The sequence below is a fragment of the Ovis canadensis genome, chromosome 4 (genome assembly GCF_042477335.2).
Source record: "Ovis canadensis isolate MfBH-ARS-UI-01 breed Bighorn chromosome 4, ARS-UI_OviCan_v2, whole genome shotgun sequence".
Lineage (NCBI taxonomy): Eukaryota > Metazoa > Chordata > Mammalia > Artiodactyla > Bovidae > Ovis > Ovis canadensis.
The window spans coordinates 79,189,456-79,212,388 of record NC_091248.1 but is presented as its reverse complement, the minus strand read 5'-3'; the positions used below and the strand labels follow the sequence as shown (position 1 = coordinate 79,212,388).

Here is a 22,933-nt window from a genome sequence, read left to right as displayed (position 1 = left end):
TCAACAAGTATTTATTGTCTATTCAGAGCAACTGTGCGAAGTGTTAGGGATATACATTTAAATAAGAAAGTGCCTGAAATTAAGTATCTCATAAGTAAGGGGTCAGAAATTCCGACGCACGTGTAGCAACTGTAAGATAGCATGCAGTGTCGTGTGTGACCCTGGACTGCTGCTGCTGCTAAATTGCTTCAGTTGTGTCCGACTCTGTGCGACCCCATAGACAGAAGCCCACCAGGCTCCCCCGTCCCCGGGATTCTCCAGGCAAGAACACTGGAGTGGGTTGCTATTTCCTTCTTCAATGCATGAAAGTGAAAAGTGAAAGTGAAGTCACTCAGTTGTGTCTGACTCTTCGCAACCCCATGGACTGCAGCCCACCAGGCTCCTCCATCCATGGGATTTTCCAGGCAAGAGTGCCGGGGTCCAGCCCCGGTGGATCCAGGGTGATCCGAAGGTGGGGACGGAGTTAGCGTCTTTGGAAAAATACATATTTAATCACAGATATAGAGAGATTAGAAACGGATAGTGTAGTAGGAAGATTAGTGGAGAAAAAGAGGCTGAATAACTTGGATTATGTGGAATAGCATCCATGCTCCAGATGGGAATTCAGCCAGAAAAACGGGAGCAAGAAAGAAGCGACATGGGGGAATCAGTCTTTCCGGAAACTGATCCGATTTCTTTATTTTGGGGTTTGCTTATATACCTTTTGTTGCATATAGGGATGAGTACAGAGTCACGCGGGGGTCAGCAGCCCTGACCTTTATCAAAATCAGGTGCTTCACATAAATGTATAAAAAAAAGGTATATCATCTTCTGGCCATGAGTGAGACCTGCTGACATTTTATGATCCTTTCTTTCTGATAACCAAAAAACTTATTTCTTCCAAGGGTGTTTTTTCTTAAACCAGGCACCACCCTCCAAATAAAGTTGCATTCCTATGGGGTGAGGGTGTAGTGAGTTACAATCAAGAAAGGAATTTATTTAACCCAAGGTTAACATGATTAGTCTTAAAGGTTAATACTTATTTCTTCCTATATGCTTAAAGGTTAATACTTATTTCTTCCTATATGCTAGTTATATTCATTATAAGGGTAGGGAACATGGAGATTTAGCAGCAAACATCAGCCTAACAAATGAAAATCCTTTCACCAATGCTCCCCTTAAAGATCTACTTAGTCTTAAGATATTGATAAAGTTACATTTTTACGTAGCAAGGACACAGTGATTTATAACAAAGTACAGTGATCTATTACAAAAGAGAAAATCCATTAACTCAAAAAGTCTAGTATTGCTAACATCAAAAACTACTATATTTCCGTAGACTGGCTGCGCTGGGCCTGGAGCATCAGATAGAAGAGGAGTCATGTCAGAAGAAACGGTGAGCGAATCACAGTTTTCCTTGAAGACAGCAGCGCTGAGAGTGTTTGATCTTCCTCTGTCTTGGTATTATTCTCTCTGCCAGGTTCAAGTTGTTCCAGTAGCAGACAGAATTTGACATTATCTTTAAGTTCTGCCAAAGACAAAGGATCTCAGTCTTGTAACTATGCTAATGGAGGACTCTTCAGTAAATACTCAGGCTCTGCACAGAGTTTAGCCTCTGTCCAGAGTGTCAATTCTTGTCATAGCTGTGCTTGTGGCAATTCTAATTCCTGGGACAAAGCAGATGAAGATGATATTAAACTTGTTAATATTCCTGTGACGACTCCGGAGAACTTATATTTGATGGGTATGGAATTGTTTGAAGAGGCATTGCGTCGATGGGAACAGGCTCTAACTTTTCGAAATAGACAGGCTGAAGATGAAGCCTGTGGTTCCATTAAATTGGGTGCAGGAGACGCCATTGCAGAAGAGAGTATTGATGATATTATTAGTACTGAATTTATCCATAAACTTGAATCTCTGTTGCAAAGAGCATATCGTCTCCAAGAGGAGTTTGAAGCTACCTTGGGGGCATCTGATCCTAATTCCCTTGTTAATGATACTGATAAAGATACAGATAGCACCACGAAAGGGAACGCGGATGACTTCGGCCTGAGAGACACCTCGAGTGTCGCATCTGCTGATTCCTTTGCTTCAGCAGCAGAGCTTGCAGAGCACAAAGAAGTGCGGCATACCTACAGCCTGGAGTCCCTTTGCCACTGCCCTTTTTACGAAGAGGCCATGCGCTTAGTTGAAGAAGGAAAAATTTACTCGAGAGTGCTTAGAACTGAAATGTTGGAGTGCCTAGGAGACAGTGATTTTCTTGCCAAACTTCACTGTATTCGACAGGCTTTTCAGGTAATTCTTTCAGAAACAGCCAACAGGATATTCCTTGCTGAGAGTGGAAGGAAAATTTTATCAGCGTTAATTGTAAAAGCACGAAAGAATCCAAAGAAGTTTGAAGATGTTTTTGATGAAATGATCTATTTTTTAGAGCAGACTGATCACTGGGATAATACTGAAATGGAACTTGCTGCTAGAGGAGTAAAAAATCTAAACTTTTATGATGTTGTTTTGGATTTTATATTAATGGATTCCTTTGAAGATTTAGAAAACCCGCCTACATCCATACAGAATGTAGTAAATAATCGCTGGCTAAACTCCTCCTTCAAAGAAACTGCTGTGGCTTCAAGTTGTTGGTCAGTATTGAAACAGAAAAGGCAACAGATGAAGATCCCAGATGGATTTTTTGCCCATTTTTATGCCATTTGTGAGCAGATCAGCCCTGTCCTAGCCTGGGGCTTTTTGGGTCCTAGAAATTCTCTCTATGATTTATGTTGCTTCTTCAAGAATCAAGTTCTTTTCTTTCTCAAAGACATTTTTGATTTTGAGAAGGTGCGCTATTCCAGTATAGAGTCTCTAGCTGAAGACCTCATGCAGTTGCTTATTCGCCGCACTGAACTTTTAATGGCCTGTCTTGGAGCTGATGCACTGAGGCATACAAGTAGCTGTTTAAATAGTCATGTTCCTGTTATGCCCAGTGGCCTATTAGAAGCCAAAGTACAATAAGTACCATAAAAATCAGACAGTTTGAGTGTGCTATGAAATATTTTAAGGTAACTATTAATTTTGTAACGTATATTACAGAATTGGTGGATATGGACTCAGGGAGGATTAAAAAAACCTTGTGAAGAATGAGTGATTGTCCTGTACTTACACAGAAGTTCTGTCTTTGAATCCCTGTGGAGTGTATCCAAAGTGTCTTTTTACAAGCTTTTAGGTAATAATTGTTGTGAAATGTTGTTTATTTTATAGAAATATTGCTTGAATTGAAACCAGTATGTGGGAATGAATCGATTTGTTGTCTTCAAGCTGTCTGAAATGTCCAGTTTCATTCTCAAAAGCTTTGTTTTTATGCTTCACACCTTGAAGATACGTACTTTAGCCAAGACTTTTATGGCCCACACATGCAAGAATATATTACTGCTAGTGTCAACGAACTTAACTTTGCCTGAAAATGTATTTTTAATTGTAAAGTTGTTCGTTGTTTACTCCAGTTTAGGCAGTAGTGGTGTTTACTATCTGCTTATGTTATTGCTTGTGCATTGGCTTAAGTATTTGAATCAAAGAAATTGTAATGGCTGAGTATTGTTATTTAACATTTAAATGAATTGCCACCGAGAAGTTTACAAGTTTATATTAGATTTACTAAAGTTTCCAAAATATATTACTATTGGTCCCATAAGTTACAATAGAGAGACTGAAGAAATTTCTTTTATCTTGGTGTAGATAAGAGCATTTCCGTTGAATGAATGTTGATTAAAAATATATCATTTATTAACTATGACAGCAATTAAAATTTCTCCCATGTATTTTTGAGACTCTCTCTCAACATCCTAAACTATTAATTTTGACTTAGTAAAATCATTTCTTCTTTCTCCTTCTAAAAAACTAGCTTTTAGTTATTTCATAGAGAACTTAGCACACTTGAGAGTTTGTCATATTATGCCCATATTTTAAAAATATTCATTAACACTTTGAATCTTAGGGAGGTCTTAAAGAAGATTTTTTTCCCCCTGAATATAGAACAAAATATTTTTTAATGGTATGGAAGTATGTTTTCTTGTCCTTTGTGATAAATATATGAACAAATAGGTTGTTTGTATGAATAAGGGTCTGGAGTATATTAGATACTTTCACAGTTGTTTTAATTTTGTGTGTAAATTATATACCACTTACTTAGAGTGGCTGGCTCAGTATAACAATGGATTAGATTTGTTGATTTTGCTCCTAAAGTGATCTTTATTCATTTTGGGAATGAGTTATCCAGAAGGATCTAAAATATATATTTTTAAATGTATTTTTAGATTAAAGTGCCTAGTTTCTGATTAATGAGTAGAAAATGGAAAGTGGGGAAAGAAGCATAATCGTTTAAGGTTTTAAGGCTATGTATGTGCCATATTTATGTAATATTAGTTACAAAATAGATTCAGAATCTTTATGCTAGTTGCATAGTGTGTAGGTTACAGCATTAAACAATATGAAATATTGCTGTAATATTTTTTGAGTATGTAGCTCCTGGATTCTTCTTACATGTATTCTTAATACTTGACTGTTCATAATTCTTATTATTAATGGAGGAATATCTTTAGATATATCAAAGCTAAAATTTCCATTATATAGTATTTTATATTTCATTTTTTAATTTAAATTCTGTTTTGGTTTCTTGTTGAGGTACCACTGACCTTGAAAGATTCACACATATACATATGTCTGCACATACCCATCCCTATTATTATGTAAGCAAGATAGTTATTGCTTAGGTTAATTTTCCTGTTTGAAGGACTGAATGTTTTAAGCTGTGGTTTTATAAACAAAGCTATAAGTAAACTTAATTACTTTTTTATTTGAGTAAAATATTGTTCGAAATCTCTTTCAAAGAATTGCACTATTTAATAATGCTGCTAGTACATGAAACAACTCTGGGGAATTTATTTCATCAGATAAAATGAATGGCTTTCCAGAAGTTGTATTTTTCTCTTTTATACTTTTCCTTAAAAAAAAAATTGTCCATGTTTAAGAGATTGGTTTGTCATGTTCAGTGCTTAAGGTTGATTAGTTTCTGGTCAGTTCAGAAGCTACTACTTTAGTAAGATGCTTTCTTTGTGGCCTTTGACACAAGAGACAAAAATGACCAAATAGATTTTTAGGGTAATGGGTATTAAAAAAACCCCTCTCTATTGTAAGGGAAGAAACTTGACTTTTGTAAAGAAACATCTCTTAAAAATGTTTCTAACCACTGAAGAGTACTTAAGGTGTATGTTCCAATTCCAATTTGCCTTGAAATTGAGTTGAACAGATAAAGCAATGTTTTAAAAATATAAAGTAAGTAAACTGGTCTAGAGCCTTTTAGGATAAAACCCTGTTTAACACTTACTCATGGTAGTATTATCAGAAAATTGCCTTTGCCACCATGAATCCTACTATCTGCTTCCCTATATAAATTATAAGAAAACCTTGAATTAAACATGAGAAAATGGGTTTTTTTTTCCTCCTATTTTCTGGAAGAAAAAAAGTAAGTGTTCAGGAGATTTCTATTTGATAATTTTTCTTTCTCCTTTGGTTTCTTTACATCTTTGTTCAACTAAAAGGCTAGTTATTCTTGAAGGATTACAATATGTTTATTAAATGTCAAAATGATTCTTTTTTAAAAAGAAGGCAAGTTTTTCATACTGTTACAGTCAGCACCAAAGAACTTTTTCCTTCCCATAAGTATTTTTTATTTGCATCTGTTTGATTATATTAATTTTTTCAAATAACTGACTTTATAAAAAATATTTGCAAACTTTTTCTTGCCTTAAGATGTAATATTTTCCACTTAACTGATTGCCTACAGATGATTATCTGCATTAAAAAGAATTCTTTAGCTTATCATTCCTTTAAACCTATGAGATAGAAATGCCAAAGTAACATTTAACATACTTCTCTGTGACCTTTCATAATCAGAAATTTCAAATTATGTTCATAACATAACTTGCTTTTATTTTTAGTGAACACATATTAGGGAGTTATTTGGAATATGTCAATACATTTCAAAGTGATTATAAGAATGACACAGAATTAAAAAAAATTTTTTTTTGCTTGGATTAAGCAAATTTAGAAATATCTCTGTATGTGAAACTGAAGAATTTATATAATCTGTGATTAATGGAAATAAGGGTATCCTTTCTTTGTTACTTGTGTTTATATTGTTGTTTTGCTTAGTTTGAGAACAGCTGTGTATTAGCTTCACTTGGCTGAAATCTGTAAGTGTGTCTATTTCTTAAGTGTAAAGACTGCATTCATTAATTTATGTAAAAGTAAAACACTACGGTAGCAGAAAAAAAAATTAGCACTGACTCTTTAGCCAAAATAAGCACTGTAACATGGTATTTCTGTATTGCCAAATAAAAAAGTGATGGTACATCTTAAAAAAAAAAAAAAACTACTATATTTCCTTTGCTATATTCCAAATACATTGATTAATATATTCCCAGGTGCCTAAGGATATGGAGGCCTGGTGGCAATCATTGACTCAACAAGAAGAAAAAGTCCTATGCTAATTAAGACTCTCAAAATACTCCAAAACTCTCTGTGCTGTTTATGGTTGAGAGGTAGTAAACAATCATGTGGCAGGAGTATGGATAATCCTGTCACACAAGCTAGTCTGTCAGCAGAGAGGTTTGACCTGAGACATCCTTGTCCCACCCAGAGCAGGGAATTAGCAGCAATTATTGACACAACAAATGAAAAAACCCTTCACCAATATAATTCCTAACCAACACACTATACTAATAATTTCTAACTCCCTAAAATAATTTGCCTTTAGTAAGTCTAAAACATCTCATGCCTCTCAGGTTGGGAGGCTATAAACAATCACATGTGGCCGGACGAACCTAGACAGGTGGGCTAGATAACCTTCAGAGGAATCCGTAAGCTGAAACACTCTTGTCACGCCCAAGAATTTTTATTGCCTTGGAGCTGCACGTTTACTCCTTCTCTGAGAGAAACGGTTATGGGGGAGAGCCCCCTGTAAAGTCAGAGGTGTAAGTGAGAGCATAAAACAGACTCTGGTTTTGGGGTTGGATGCTCGGGAACAGGGGGTTTCCTGAGGCTTGATCACGCCTTTGCGTATGCCAAGCCTCCTTCCTCATGACCTTTGCCATGGGCGGAGTTCCTCATGCTGGCCCCCGGCACAAGAGTACTGGACTACAGGACCTCAAATAGGACACTGATTCTGCCCAGGCAGGATGGAAAGGCAGTGGGGATATTTGACCTGGAAGGAGACAGATACACAGAATATTGCTGAGCTGAGAGATGGGGAGGAGCGTTCTAGGCCATGACCAAAAATATGTCACGGTAAAGGGCTTGCCAAGATTGGGGACAGTAAAGAGTCTAGAATATTGGTCAGGACTTTTGGCAGAAACTGAATTCAAACTGACTTAAGAGAAACAGAGAGATGTTAGAGTGGCTCATAAAACCCAGCTTTATCTAGCTTCCAGCGGATCCAGGGTCTCAAGTGATGACTCTGTGTCCTCCTCTCTGTGTTCCTCTCTTCTGTGCCAGCTTCGTACCCAGGCAACCTTACTACCATGGCAGCAACGCAGCCCCTGGAAGGACCAGACACATCCTACCAGCTCCCAATAATTCCTACAAAACCACAGGTTGGTTCTGGTTGGCCCACCTCCAGTCAATCCCCACAGCTGGAGGAATCCTGTGCTTCTGCCAGTCAGGCATGGGAGATGGCCAAGCCAGGAGACTGAAGGTGGGGTCAGCCCCACCCAAGCCAGGTGGGCAGAAGGTAGAGGAACAGAGCTTCCCTAAAGGGAATGAGGCTGTTGTTCTCACAGAAGAAACAGTACATTCTGGGTAGGAAACAAATGTCACTGCAACCGGCATGGCTGAAGAAAAATACAGGGGGTAGGGTTGGCAGGAGTGGTGATGTGAGAGGGTGGGGGAAGAAGAAGGATGAAACAAGAACTTTATCACGGATCGTTTTTATGCAAAGGAACATGGATTTCATTCTCCAGGCTACCATTTCTCAACTGTTTCCTCCCACAACATAAATGATAGATGATACCGTCTTGCAGCCATATCTGGGGTTTATTCACAATTTTTCCAGGCATTAGCTTTCATTCCACTCTTATTCTCTCATGCTAGACAGAATGATACAGTAAACCTTGTTCTAATTGGTTTTCAAAGAGTAAAACAAAAAGAGAATAAATTATTCACAGACTTCTGCTCTCTAATTATTAGTAGTAACAAATTACTTTGATCCAACAATGTTTCCCAGTGCCTCAGATGAGCACAGATGTTGTAGGCAGTGGGGAGCCACTGAAGATTTTTAAATGTGGGATGGGTCAGATGCGGTGATTCTAAAAGCAAAGAGGCCAGTTGGGAGGCTATTATGGTAGAAAGGTGAGGGGTGCCAAGGACTTGAGCCAAACTAATAGCAGGAGAGGATGGAAAAGGAGAAACTAATTCTAGAGGTATCATAAAGGATGTAACTACTTATTGAATGGAGAGCAGCAACTGAGGACGCTTCAGGTTTCACTGACAGCTTCCAACTCATCCATTCTCGCCCCTCTGCCCCTTCAACTTCACTTGCCTCCCAACTATAACATACACACAGAAAAAAGCAAATGATAGGGAGTAGATATGGCGATTCCTGTCGATAACAAGCTCTTCCTTTCAGGCTCCAAAGAGTGTTTCTTTATAACTGCTTGCTAACTGTACTTTAAAATACAGTAAAATTGTAATTTGTAATAATAATTGTTGGTGATTTCATGTGATTATTAATGATTGTGTGGGCACTGTTAATAATACCTATAATTACAGTTGCTAATTATTACAGAATTAGTATTACTAACAACTCAAAACAGTGCTTCATGTGTTATAGCACTTTACCAGCTATATACTTTCATTTATCTCTATTTATTTCATTTTAGCAATAATTCAGAAACAAGTATTATTTTTTAATTAACTTATTTATTTTAATTAGAGGCTAATTACTTTACAATATTGTGGTGGTTTTTGCCATACATTGACATGAATCAGCCATCAGTGTACATGTGTTCCCCATCCTGAACCCCCCTCCCACCTCCCTCCCCACCCCATCCCTCTGGGTCATCCCAGTGCACCAGCCCTGAGCACCCTGTCTCATGCACTGAACCTGGACTGGTGACCTATTTCACATATGCTAATATGCATGTTTCAATGCTATTCTCTCAGATCATCCCACCCTCGCCCTCTCCCACAGAGTCCAAAAGACTGTTCTTCACATCTGTGTCTCTTTTCCTCTCTCGCATATAGGGTCATTGTTACCATCTTTCTAAATTCCATATATATGCATTAATATACTGTATTGGTGTTTTTCTTTCTGATTTACTTCACACTGTATAATAGGCTCCAGAGAAACAAGTATTACTGATCTAATTTTCACCAGCTTAGCAGAATGACAATAGATAAGCAGCAGGGGCAGGGTTTAAACTCCAGACTTATGACTCGTAGGACCGTGATTTTTCCACTTGGTTCTGGTCCTCAGTACTAGCAGTAACAATTAATAATTTAAGAAAAAAAAAGTTCTCAGTCTGAGAACTGCATCAACATTTAACTTTAGATTTTAAGCTACGTACACTTTCCCAAAAAGAAAATTTAAATCAGGAGGAATGCGGTATAGGTAGTTTGGGGAAAGGAGAAGCTCATACTCAGCCCTAAGGGCAGAAGGCATACGGCTGCCAGGTGGTTTGGTCTTAAGGATCCAACAAGAATCCTGTCTCAAAGTTACTCCATCACTAGAGCACCACAAGACTATTCCCAAAGTCTCTATGGCACCAGGAACTATCTGCCTATCTTTCTGTTACAGCCCTAATCCAGAATGCCCCAGAAAATATGCTTTAAAGAGTGTGTTTTCTATTGCCCCCTAGGGGATCAGGATGATATTGCAGGATACCTGAACAGAGCTCAGGCTAAGTTTAAAAACCCTGCGGCTTCCAGATAAGGCAGAGTGAAGTTAATAACATTTTTTAAACCCATTATACTTCCTAATAACATGCCCCAAACCCTCTGACCACTACACTTTTGTGAAAGTTGATGCCTCTTACTGAAATTTGCTCTTTCTTAATAAAACCTAACCTTAAAAATAGCCACATAGCTTGCCTTAAAGGCTCAGTCAAAGGACAGTGTTCCAAAAAGCTCTGCTGAACACCCTGCTGGTGCAATGATTCTCTTCTCCAACTCCAGAATTCCCAGAGCATTCTGCACCTTAGTGCAGCCTACTCTAGAGCACACACTGTGATTCACACATCTCTACTGACACCGATGCTGCCAATAGAAACATAAAGCAACCCGCATGTCTAATTTTCCAATAGCCACATTTTAGTAACTAAAAAGGAAGTAGGTGAATTAACAATATATTTCATTAAATGAATATACCCATTAAATATACATAAAAATATTATTTTAATGTAATCAATATTAAAATTATCAATTAATTATTTTACTTTTTTATATATATCAAATCTTAGAAATTAGTGTATAGTTTACTCTTGGGGTTTTCCTGGTGGCTCAGACGGTAAAGAATCTGCCTGCAATGCAGGAGACCCCTGTTCAATCCCTGGGTCGAGAAGATCCCCTGGAGAAGGGAATGGCAACCCACTCCAGTACTCTTGCCTGGAGAATCCCATGGACAGAGGAGCCTGGCGAGCTAGAGCCCATGGGGTCGCAAAGAGTCGGACACGACTGAGTGACCAACATTTTCACTTGTCACTTTACTCTTACAGCATACTTCAATCAGGAAGCTAACTTTTCATTGGGAAACTTGACTGTATTTAGATTTCACACAATGTATAGTTTAAAATGCAGAGTAACACACTCAAGTTATTCCAGACATAATTCTCAATGGAAAACATTAAGAGTTTCCCAATAACTCAGTTATTGAGCGATCTCTTTTGTCAAGCTTACATTTAAATTCATTAAAATTAAATAAAGTTAAAAATGTAGTTCCTCAGTGGCACTAGCTACATGTAGGAAATGGCCACCACATTGGACAGCACAGCCATCTGTTGCTGTTTAGTTGCTAAGTCATGCCCGATTCTTTTGCGACCCCATGAACTGCAGCCTGCCAGGCTCCTCTGTCTGTGAGATTTCCTAGGCAAGAATACTGGAATGGGTTGTCATTTCCTTCTCCAGGGGATCTTCTTGACCCAGAGATGGAACCTGCATCTCCTATACTGAAGGTAGTTACTATGAATTAAATAATAACTGCCCAGGATCAAATAAAAATAAAATTTTAAAGGTGGAAAGATCTCATTCATAAAATCCTTTGTACTACCAGATTACAAACTCATCAATAGCTTACAGGGTTTTATTCATCACTGTATGCCCAGCATTCAGGTCACTGCCCTACACATAGTAGTCACTCCATAAATGTCTGTTGAGTAAACGAATGAATGAATGGAGCCTCTTAGTGTCACCCACAGTATCAAGCAGAACACTTTGCATGTATGATAATAATTTTACCTCTTATTTACATAATACTAATCAGTTTACTACGCTCATCAGCTATTCATCTTCACAAATACCCACTGAGAAAGATACTATGTTCGCTTCTCAGATGGAAAACAAAATTAAAACAAAATTCAGAGAGCTTAGTCTCTGTGTATAAGGTCACTTAGTAAAGGGCAGAGCCAGATTTTGAACCCAGATTTTCTGACACTCAATTAAAGCTCCTTCAAACGGACAGCTGCCCTTTAATGATCAACAAATATAGAATTGAATTCACTGCAGAGAGCACAAAGAAAGCTCAGTACAGGTAGAAAAGTTTTCTCCCCAATGCCTGTATCAATAGATAATATGAATATCAAAATTACATAGATCCTGCGTGTCAACTAGGGGAAGATATGGTTGCTTCATAAGAGTCAATACACAGCATTTTAAGACCAAAGAGATTACAGTTACCTGTTTGATAAGACAATGCCAAGTGAAAGGAGTTAGAACAGTGTTGAGAGAAGAGTATCAGAGTCATTGACAGCCAGAACACCTCTTAGAACACACTGTTCATCTGAGTTGTCCCACAAATCTGCCTAGGGTATGAAAATCTAACCTAAGTAAATGACCCTAAATCCACAACAATTTAACACAAAGACGTCCCTCATAGCAGTGAGTATGTTAAATTTACAAAACACTAGAAAAACTTCAAATATCAATAAATGGTTTACTAAATTATGGTACCTCCACTAAGTGATAACATTTCAAAGTTTTTGATGCTCATGAAAGTTTAAACGTGGAGAAATGTTGGGTGTGGGTTATAATGTTAAATCTTAGAACATGATACTGTGTGATTAAAGAAAAGTTAAACATATTCATAGAAGAAATCAAATTTTAACAATTTGAAAAGAAAGAAAAATGAATAGCATTTTCCTCTTTTCCCTTTTGTATGAGCATAGATCACATTCATAACAGAAACATAAAAAAAAAAAAAAAACACCTTCCTTTAAACAAACAGGCAAGCACAGCTTAGTTCCCACTTGCCCATTCGCTACCAGGGATAATGACGGTTAAGTAAAGGAAAAGCTTCTGCTACTTTTTGTTTGGAACATGGCTTCCATTTGTAATCAAGGAGATAATCCTTTTCTCTGAGTTGTTGGTCTAAGCAATTGGGTGGGTCAAGAACTACTGTCACCCTTTGAAAGGCTGTGACAACTGCTGGGCCACAGTCTAACTTGATGCCCAAGGTCACGTAGCTCTGCAGAACTGAGTCCAAGCCACAGATACACTCAATTGTCACAGCAGAGCTGCTCACATTCCCAAAGTACTCTGGCTGGCTGCCAGCAGACCCACCTCCCACTGGGCCACATCACTGTGGGGCTGCCTTGTACACCTTGGGAGGTGGATGATCACCTCCCAGTTCTGGGAGATGTTGTTCACACTATGTTGAGAGAATCAGCCACACTGTATCCTCAGTGATTAAGAGACTGGAACAGGAAATGCCCTTGCAGCAAGCCAGAAGCTGGCAAAGACCACACCCAAACCCTACAAGGCTTCCCTCTGGCCTTTTCTATGAAATAGACCATCCATCTTCTAAGTCTGATAGGGTTTCTCCAGGAGGAGCAATGGCTAAAATGCAGAAGAATCCTTGCCAAGGTGATCAAATCTCACATCCTGCTGATAGGCATCCAGATGGGCAGAACCATTCAGATTTAACTGAAAGGTTACGCTTAGTTCAGTGATTAATCACTTGGATTCTGGACACAGAACTGAGATTCAAAATCCAACTCTACCACCTGAGAGCTAAGTGATCTTGGACAAGTTATTTAACTACATTTCAGTATTCCCATCTGTAAAATGAGCATACTAGTAGTAGTACCTATCTCAAAAGATTATCATAAGGATTAAAAGAACATTTAGAATAGGGCCAAGTCCTTAGTTAGAACCATGAAAGATCAAGGTTTCCTTTATTTGCAGTATTGGTTAATCACCTCCTAGTATCAGGGGACAAACATTTGCACTTTACCAAGCACTGTGCTGAACTTTACAGACTGTACTGTTTTTAATCCTCACAATAGCCACGAAGTATAACTATGATTATTTCCATTCTACACATGAGGAAACTAATTCTGGGGCTGGGGGTTAGGGTTGGGATTAAGTAGTTTGCCTGGGTGACATATGCCAGAGGCCCCAGTGAACCCAGGTCTCTTGGGATCCAAAAACAAAGGGCCTTCCCAGGTGAGGCTCAGATTTAGAGTAAACGTATTTTAGAGAAATCAGTATGTGTCTGTATCATACTTATTTGTTAAGGTTTATTTACTCTGTTAAGTGTTCTCTCTTTGGTGTGGGTTCTACTCTACTCTATGTACATCATTCACACAAGATTTTCTCTTTCTTCTCCTCTCCTTTGCCTCCAACTCCTCCCCCCAGGAACTTCTGACTCTAGTCTCTGTGCTCCTGTTTCCAGATAGGGGTTAGGGAGTGGGGTAGAAAGCATACAGGCTTTGGGGCCAAAATAATGCAGGTTTAACTTTGGCTCTCCTCCTCAATTGTGTACCCCTGGGCAAGTGATTTGATTCCTCTGAATCTCACTTGGCTTGTATGGGCTGCCCTGGTGGTTCAGACAGTAAAGAGTCCACCTGCAATTCAGGAGACTTGGGCTGGATCCCTGGGTTGGGAAGATTCCCTGGAGGAAGGAATGGCAACCCACTCCAGCATTCTTGCCTGGAGAATCCCATGGACAGAGGAGCCTGGAAGGCTACAGCCCATGGGGTCACATAGAGTCGGACATGACTAAACAACTAACACACGCTTTGCTTGTATGTAAGAGAGAGATGATATTGACATCTACCAGGAGCCGATCAAAAAGTGACTGTACTACTCCTGTGAGTACTATGTCATCAAAAGATACAAAAGTCATCAGCAGTGACACTGTATGGCTTCAATGAAAGGACAAGGCATCTTGAAAAAAATAGTAATAATAGTCAATTCAAAGTTGTTAGATAAGAGCACCATCTCACTCAACCTAAGGATTGCAATTGCTGCAAGAAGTCCCACTGAAAGGGGGACCCAGGGCTCCTCTTCTGGTACAGTTCATTAAGAGTCAAGGAGTCTGAACCTCACTTTGCTTGAATGGGCTTGCCTGGTGGCTCAGACAGTAGAGTCAGCCTGCAATGCAAGAGAGCCAGTGTTTCCATTCCTAGCTGCCCACCCTTATGGGTACAGCTTAAAATATGGGAATTTCTAGGTGCATGAGAATTTTTACCAAAGCATTCCTGTGAAGAATGAGAAACTTGGAGACAACCTAAATAGACATCCAACATATATTCACACACATGCGCGTGTGCATGCACATTAAGTGGCAAATTAGGAAAATGCTTAAAATATTCAGTGAAGAAAACTAGGATATGAAACTGTATCCACACTATAATTATGACGATAAGAAGAAGGTTTAGTTATAAAGACTTCAGGAAGAATGCCAAATGACAGCGGGGATTGTATTCAGGGTTTTGTTTTTTTTTTCTTTTACCCTTCATCAAATGTTCAACAAGGTTGGTATATTCTTTCTACGACAAAACTTCATCCTACAAAAGACGAATAAAGGACTGTGACTAAGACACTGAGGCAAGGTCCCACAGTGAGTTTACTCAGAAGGTGGTGAAAACACGTCAGCCACTGAAACCACAGCAAAAGTAGTCAGCGCCCAGCAGCCTTCTGAAGACTTCCACCCATCACATTCCCCAGAGAAAACACACACGTCGCCTGCACTCTGTTAAACTGGATTTTGGAGAAACACAACATAAGGGACATTTGGTGACACTTCAGTTATCTAAAATGGCACGGACATATGGCATCTCAAGGGGTGGGAGAGCTCCTTCAGTGATGATTCCAGAAGTCCAGACATCCGCCCCAGATACTAGAACACTAAATACTGTAAGGATAAGGGGGCAAAGTCTACCTGGCAACCATGGTCAGGAAAGGCCCTGATGCCCATTAGAAAAATGGTGCCCTGTGGAAGCAGCATACACCAAGGCAATGTGGACGTAGGAAAAGGCTGAAGGGAGCGGGGGCCGATGGGAGAGAAGGCTGAAGGGAGGGGGGCCGAAGGGAGAGAAGGCTGAAGGGAGAGAAGGCTGAAGGGAGTGGGGCCGAAGGGAGAGAAGGCCGAAGGGAGAGAAGGCTGAAGGGAGGGGGGCTGAAGGGAGAGAAGGCTGAAGGAAGAGGGGGCTGAAGGGAGAGAAGGCTGAAGGGAGAGAAGGCTGAAGGGAGAGGGGGCTGAAGGGAGAGAAGGCTGAAGGGAGAGGGGGCTGAAGGGAGGGGGGCCAAAGGGAGAGAAGGCCGAAGGGAGAGAAGGCCGAAGGGAGAGAAGGCTGAAGGGAGTGGGGCCGAAGGGAGAGAAGGCTGAAGGAAGAGGGGGCTGAAGGGAGAGGGGGCTGAAGGGAGGGGGGCCAAAGGGGAGCCCACAGTGCAGGCACAACAGTGGTCCCCAGGCCTGCGGCACTCCACAGAACCAAAGGCGCTTTCAAACCACACAGCTCTCTGGGCCCCACCCTGGGGATGCTGGTTTAATCAGTCATGAGTATACTGTGCAGCTTGGATAAAGAACCACTGAAATAGAAAGTAGATAATAAATCTGAAGAGAACAGAGATTACTAAGTGCAGTAAAAGACAAGGTTTTCAGCTGGGAGACAATGAAACTACAGCACACAGGGAATTCATCTGTGGTTGCTCCTGATGCCAGGATGTCATTCATTAGAAAAGGGAAATCATTTGAGAATTTGTCTGGTTTACTTTATCTTAGGTCTCTCTCACACACACACATACACCCACCCCTCAAAAAGTTGAGCTTGAGTCAAATAATTTAATTCTCAGTACTAAAGGACACATCTAGTGACTGATAATTTATAATTTAAACTACAATTAATTGAGATTTGGGGCTACATTAAATTTTTTTTATCTTTTTTTAAATGATGGTAGACACACAATAAGTTGCAAAAACAGTGCAGAGTGTTCCCATGTATCCATCACCCAGCTTCCACCAATGATAACATCTTACACAACCATAGTGTGTTATCAAAGTCAGGAAGTTGAGATGGACACCTAAATACAGTCACCTAAACTACAGCCTTACTCAGATTTCACTAGTTGTTATGCTAAGTGTTTCTCTGTACACTTTTCTTATTTCATCCTCCCAATCACTACTGTTTCCATTTTGCAGGAATAAAACTGAGGCCAAGAGAAGTCGAGTAACTTTCCCAAGGTGGTGACAGAATTGGGAGAGAAACTCAGTTTTGCCCGATTCTAAGTCCCTGTTCTAAACCATCTTCCTCCACCAGGCCCCCGTACCAGGTTCATGGCCACCAGGGTTCACTTGGCAGAGACAGAGCTCTGGCAAGACTGCAGGCAGATGCTGGTGACAAGCTCACAGAAGAGGCCTATGGAGAGCAAGCATGTGAGCTTATAGCCAGGAGAGCAGTGAGTCAGGCTTTCCAGTTCTCCAGCCCAGCAGCTAAAGCTGCATTTTCAGGCTGAGCTATGTACTACAGGAGGCAGGGACAGGCAGGGAATGAAGCCCAAGCAGGCCAGTTGGTGATGCGGTAAGAGTCAACCTCAGGCAGGAGGAAAAGGCAGGAAATGAAGAGAGTAGGCTGATGCTGGCACTTCACTGGGAAGTAGGCAAGAAGCAGGAGCCTAGCTGAAAGCAAATCCACACCAGCAATAAAACCAGAGAACACAGACCCACTCCATGCTAGACCAGGGAGGTAGTGTGGTCTAGCGGTTATATGTGGGTTCTGCAGCCAGAATGTATGGCTCTGAATCCCACCCAGACCTACAACTGGTGGTATGACCTTCAGCAAGTTAACTTCTTTACGTCTCAGGTTCTTCGTCTGTAAAATTAAAGCAACAAAAATTATAAAATCTCCCAGGGTTGTTGGGAAAATTGAATAGACAGCATGTAAAGCATGTAGAAAAGCCCTTGACACAAAAATCTTCAGTCAGGTTGCTGCTGCTGCTGCTGCTGCTGCTAAGTCACTTCAGTCGTGTCCGACTCCGTGCGATCCCATAGACGGCAGCCCACCAGGCTCCTCCATCCCTGGGATTCTCCAGGCAAGATCACTGGAGTGGGTTGCCATTTCCTTCTCCAATGCATGAAAGTGAAAAGTGAAAGCGAAGTCGCTCAGTCGTGTCCAACTCTTTGCGACCCCATGGACTGCAGCCCACCAGGCTCCTCTGACCATCAGTCAGGTTAGCTACTATTATTACATACAATGGGACTAGGCAAGAATTAAGAGGAAAATGAAAGAAACTTAAGAGAGGGCGAGGGTGCCTCAAAGGTCCCCGGTGTCAGAGTGGCTTTTCAGCACTAAAGGACACACACCTATGGGACAGCCAGATAAAGAGAAAGTCTTCACACAACACAGGGCCTACAGCTAACTGCACGTTACCTACTGCTATAAAGCACTTGCTGATACCAGATATAGTAACAGTGCTTGACAAGCACGGCCCCCTTGACTTCTCACATGTACCCCTTGAAGAAACAATTTAATTCCTTTAAACAGATGAAGAAATTGAGGCTCAGCTTAAATTGCCTGCTCAAAGTCACAGAGCAGATGAGGAATGGAGCTGGGATTAAAATCGGAGCTCAGGCATTCCCACTATACCCATCAGTGATAAAATGCAGGCAACTCTTCGGACCATGGGATTTGGAATAGACATCAGATGCTGGGCTACAAAAGCTGAAAGCAAGGAGCAGCACAATATGGCAGAAAGAAGGAGAGAGAAAAGACCTGGAGACTAGTTAGAAGTTCAGACAATACATTCAAACTCCTTTCTATGGCTAAGTAACGCCTCCCCCAACACACTCCATGTCACTGTCAGTTCAGTTCCGACGATAAGTCATGTTCAACTCTGAAACCCTGTGGACTGCAGCATGTCCATCAAGTTGGTGATGCCATCCAACCATCTCATCTTCTGTCATCCCCTTCTCCTCCTGCCTTCAGTCTTTCCCAGGATCAAGGTCTTTTCCAATGAGTCAGTTCTTCACATCAGGTGACCAAAGTATTGGAGCTTCAGCTTCAACATCAGTCCTTCCAATGAATACCCAGGACTGATTTCCTTTAAGATGGACTGGTTGGATCTCCTTGCTGTCCAAGGAACTCTCAAGAGTCTTCAACGCCATAGTTTAAAAGCATCAGTTCTTTAGCACTCAGCTTTCTTTATGATCCAACTCTCACATCCATACATGACTACTGGAAAAACCATAGATTTGACTAGATGGACCTTTGTCGGCAAAGTAATGTCTCTGCTTTTTAATATGCTGTCTAGGTTGGTCACAGCTTTTCTTCCAAGGAGGAAGCATCTTTTAATTTCATGGTTGCCATCACCATCTGCAGTGATTTTGAAGCCCAAGAAAATAAATTCTGTCACTATTTCCATTGTTTCCCCATCTATTTGCCATGAAGTGAAAAACCTGGCTTAAAACTCAACATTCAAAAAACTAAGATCATGGCATTTGGTCCTCTCACTTCATGGCAAATTGATGGGAAAACAATGTCACTCTCACTATGCTGCAATTTCTTATAATTCCAGTGGCACGAACAGATTCAGGTCAAAATACAGCCTTCCATCAGATGAAAGGACCCCATGGAATCCCTATTGGCAGGACAGGGGATAAGAGCTTGGATTTGCTGATACACTTCTTTACATTCCAAGTCAAACTTATTTCTGCCTATTAGGGTTGATGCATTTTAGACTAAAGGACTGCCCATACCAACCCTCTTTGTGTCCTTTTTTCTCACAAACAGCCTCCCTGGGCTCCAGGTAGGATGAAGATATAATGGCTCATACAACATCGGATGAAAGAAAAATCCAGAGTCCATATTGATACTATAATACAGAAAAGGAACAAGAGAAGGAGGAAGGGGAAACTCTTATTTATCACCAAATGCCATTTAATAAATAGAGAATAATAGAGTCAGATATTATCACTGATTCAGGCAAGAAACATCAAGTGATGCTAAAACCATTGCATAAAGGTTTTTTAAGAAAGAAATTGTTGCACTTCCCTGGTGGCACACTGGATAAGAATCCACCTGCCAATGCAGGGGACATGGGTTCCATCCCTGGTCGATCCCTGATATGGGAAGATTCCACGTGCCACAGAGCAATTAAGCTCATGCACCGCAACTACTGAGCTGTCCCTCTAGAGTCCACGTGCTGCACCTACTGAAGCGCACAAGCCTAGAGCCTGCACTCTTCAATAAGAGAAGCCACGCAATGAGAAGCCCATGCACCACAACAAGAGTTGCCCCTTCTTGCTGCAACTAGAGAAAGCCCTCGCACAGCAACGAAGACCCAGAGCAACTAAAAATTAATTAATTAATTAAAGAGATCATCTACATCATCTCAAAGTTATCTCCTCACAGATAACTTATTACCTACAAAGGGCAGACTGGCACCTTTACTGTGGACATGTTGGGGCAAACAAACTTAATGAAATAATCCAAGTTAACATCACCAGCAATGGGACAATCAACAATCCTCTTCCTATTGCTGCACCAAGGACACAATATCTACATCACTTACATAGTAGTCTTGTCACCATGAATAACCGGAATCATATCACAAGGCAATGATCAGACAATTCCAAATGGAGGAACATTCTGCAGTGCAAAACACATGAGCCACTTGCTTCAGGATGTTAATACTGTCAAAGACAAAGACTAAAAACCTGCTTCAAATTAAATGAAACTAAAGAGTCATGACAATCAACGTAACATGTGCTTCAGGAAAGTGTTCTAGATGAGAAAAGTTATTGCCAGACATTATTGGAACATTTGGTGAAATCTGAATGTGGGCTATATATCAGAAAATAGTATTATATCAAAGGTAAGCTTCTTGAATTTGGTAATTATACCGTGTAAGTAAATGGTCTCATTCTTAAGTAATACAAGCTGAGGCTGAAAGGCAACAATGTCTACACATTAGGGTTAAACGATTCAGAAAAAACAAAGGTAAATAGACGATAGACTGATTAGACATCAAACAAGCAAGTGACTCTAGGCGGAAAATAGACAGCTGTTCATTTTCCTAATTTTACAACTTCTCTGAAGGTTTAAAAATTATCAAAAATCATTTTTGAAAAACAATATATTTAATAGCTACCTACCAGGGCTTCCCTGGTGGCTCAGATGGTAAAGTGTCTGTCTGGAGGACAATGCAGGAGACCCAGGTTTGATCCCTGGGTTGGGAAGATCTCCTGGAGAAGGAAATGGCATCCCACTCCAGAATTCTTGCCTGGAAAATCCCATGGATGGCTGAGCCTGGTAGGCTACTGTCCATGGGGTAGCAAAGAGTCAGACACGACTGAGGAACTTCACTTCACTTACCAGTTAGCTTAGAGCTAGACACAAAAGCCCAATTCAGTGCTACCCATGGAAACCTAATGACAAGGAAAACTCAACCCGGACATGGCCAGACATGGTCAAAGATAATAATTAGCACAACAGTGAAGAAACACAAAATTTAATAAATGTAATTCAGCTCCCTTCATATATCCCTTTTCTAATTCTCAATCTGGATCATTTTCAAACAATGAAACTGATGAACAGATCAAGGTTTTGGATCCGTAATCCAAGTTTGCTATTTGATTCATATCTTCCTATTTCTTGCTTTGCAGAGTGTGCATGAGTTACACTCTTGGACAGTTTTCAGTGTGCCTGCCTTCAAACACTTGACCCCATCACCTGAGCTGGAATCATTACCTCTTCCAAAGGAAGACAAGCATGCTGCAGCTCTTGTTCAAATAACCATCCTTCCCCAACCAAGCTGGCCTCTGGAGTCTAATTCATCTTAGCAAATTCACCTCTAGCTGTACTTAACAGTAATCAATAAATGGGAACAGCTAGACTACAGTTTTGGGGATGTCTAATCAATAACCATTAGCTACTACTGCATTTATTAATAGAAAAAACTGGTCCCTGTTCATACCCATGAGGGAAAACATATTTTCAAAAGTTTCTTCCCCAGGTTTTCCATGCCCTTTCTCCATAGGTGTTTAAATCCCATGCTGTTTTCCAGCTCCATTATTCCAGCTCCATTATTCTGCCTCTGCTGCAGGCCAGGAAACATTAGTTTTGATGCGCTGTGTAAAGAGGACCAAGGCATGAAAATATAAATCCTAACACTGTAATTTAATCAGAAAAAAATATGCTGTTTTCTTTCTGCTTCCCCAGAGATCTTCAAAGCCTCCCAAGATCTCTGCCTGGAATAAAACTGAACCTTCTTCTGATGGTAAACAATGCCCTGCCATATTTGGCCTCAACTTTACATTTCCAGGCTGGCCTGTTTCATGGTTACACCAAGTGCCATTCAACACAGTTACTGATCCCTGTGAGGTCCAGGGGGTGGGGCTATGTACTGGTTCAGTTCACCTCATGTGGTTCTAGCATTAGGCATGGGATATGACTGCAGAACATGCACTGAACACTTAAGGGGAGGAGAGCATCCATTATAAGAAAGATTCAACGAGAAGGAAACCTTTCCTTTCCTGCTAGCAAGGGCAGAAACCCTGCCCTAAAGCTGAAAATGGGAACAAAAAATTTCTACGGAATAAAACACACGGTCACATTATTGTGAAGCTCAGAATGCAAGCCAAGGTCCCCCACTGCTGAAGACAGGAACCAATCACCAATCAAGGGATATCCAGATGTGCATTACTTCAGGGCACAGTTTCAAAGGGTTTTGCTTTGTTTTTATTTAGGGAACTTCAAGATTTACCACAGAAAAATTAGGTAAAGTCATTCATCACTGAAAGTTTATAAGGCATAACATATGGTGCTTTTGAGGCAGTTCCCAGGGTAGGGGCCTATATCAGTTAGGTCAATCTGTCTCTTTCCGTCATCTGCCATCAAGACTTAGCCCAAGGCCTGGTCCCTGGGAGGAGGGGGTTATAACATAAGAGATGCAGGGAGCCAGAGGCCCAGTGTTTCACACTTAGGGGATTATAGGGAGAAGGGAAACCAAGGCAGGCAAGGCAGGGGTGAGACTTCATCTTCTCTTCCTAGAGGGACATCCACCCATTAAGCAGAAGGTCCACATTTGTGGCCAGTAAAATCAGGTAGAGGAAGACTGGATTCTAGTTTCCCAAATTGTCTCTTGGGTTCTGCGTGGTTTGGACAGGCCCCAGAGGTCCCCACAAGCTCCTGAGGCCGAACCTCAGAAGTTACCTGAAATCATGACTGGGAAGTTAGCTCATGAGGTTGACACGGGGCCCAAGTAGCCAAGGACTAAATGCCAGACCATCTGACCCAGAAGCACCTGCGAATCAAGACCAGACCTCAGTGGGATACAAAGCGCTGCCAGAGAGAGACAGAGGCCTTCCTTCATTTAGAGAGAACTTCAGGGACACCCTGCACACATCAGGCCTCTGTGTAACCTATGACAGAAGTTCCTGTTGCTCATCAGGAAGCATGGGAGGCTGACCCAGACT

General features: G+C 40.8%; 1 protein-coding gene and 1 pseudogene across 6 annotated transcripts in view; one reads left to right on the top strand and one right to left on the bottom strand.

The window, feature by feature from the left end:
• The window catches only part of PDE1C (phosphodiesterase 1C), a 541,038-nt gene that overhangs the window by 388,732 nt on the left and 129,373 nt on the right, over window positions 1-22,933 (bottom strand). The gene's annotated exons all lie outside the window — the stretch shown is intronic.
• On the top strand, window positions 1,321-3,689 carry LOC138438811 (mitoguardin 1 pseudogene; annotated as a pseudogene).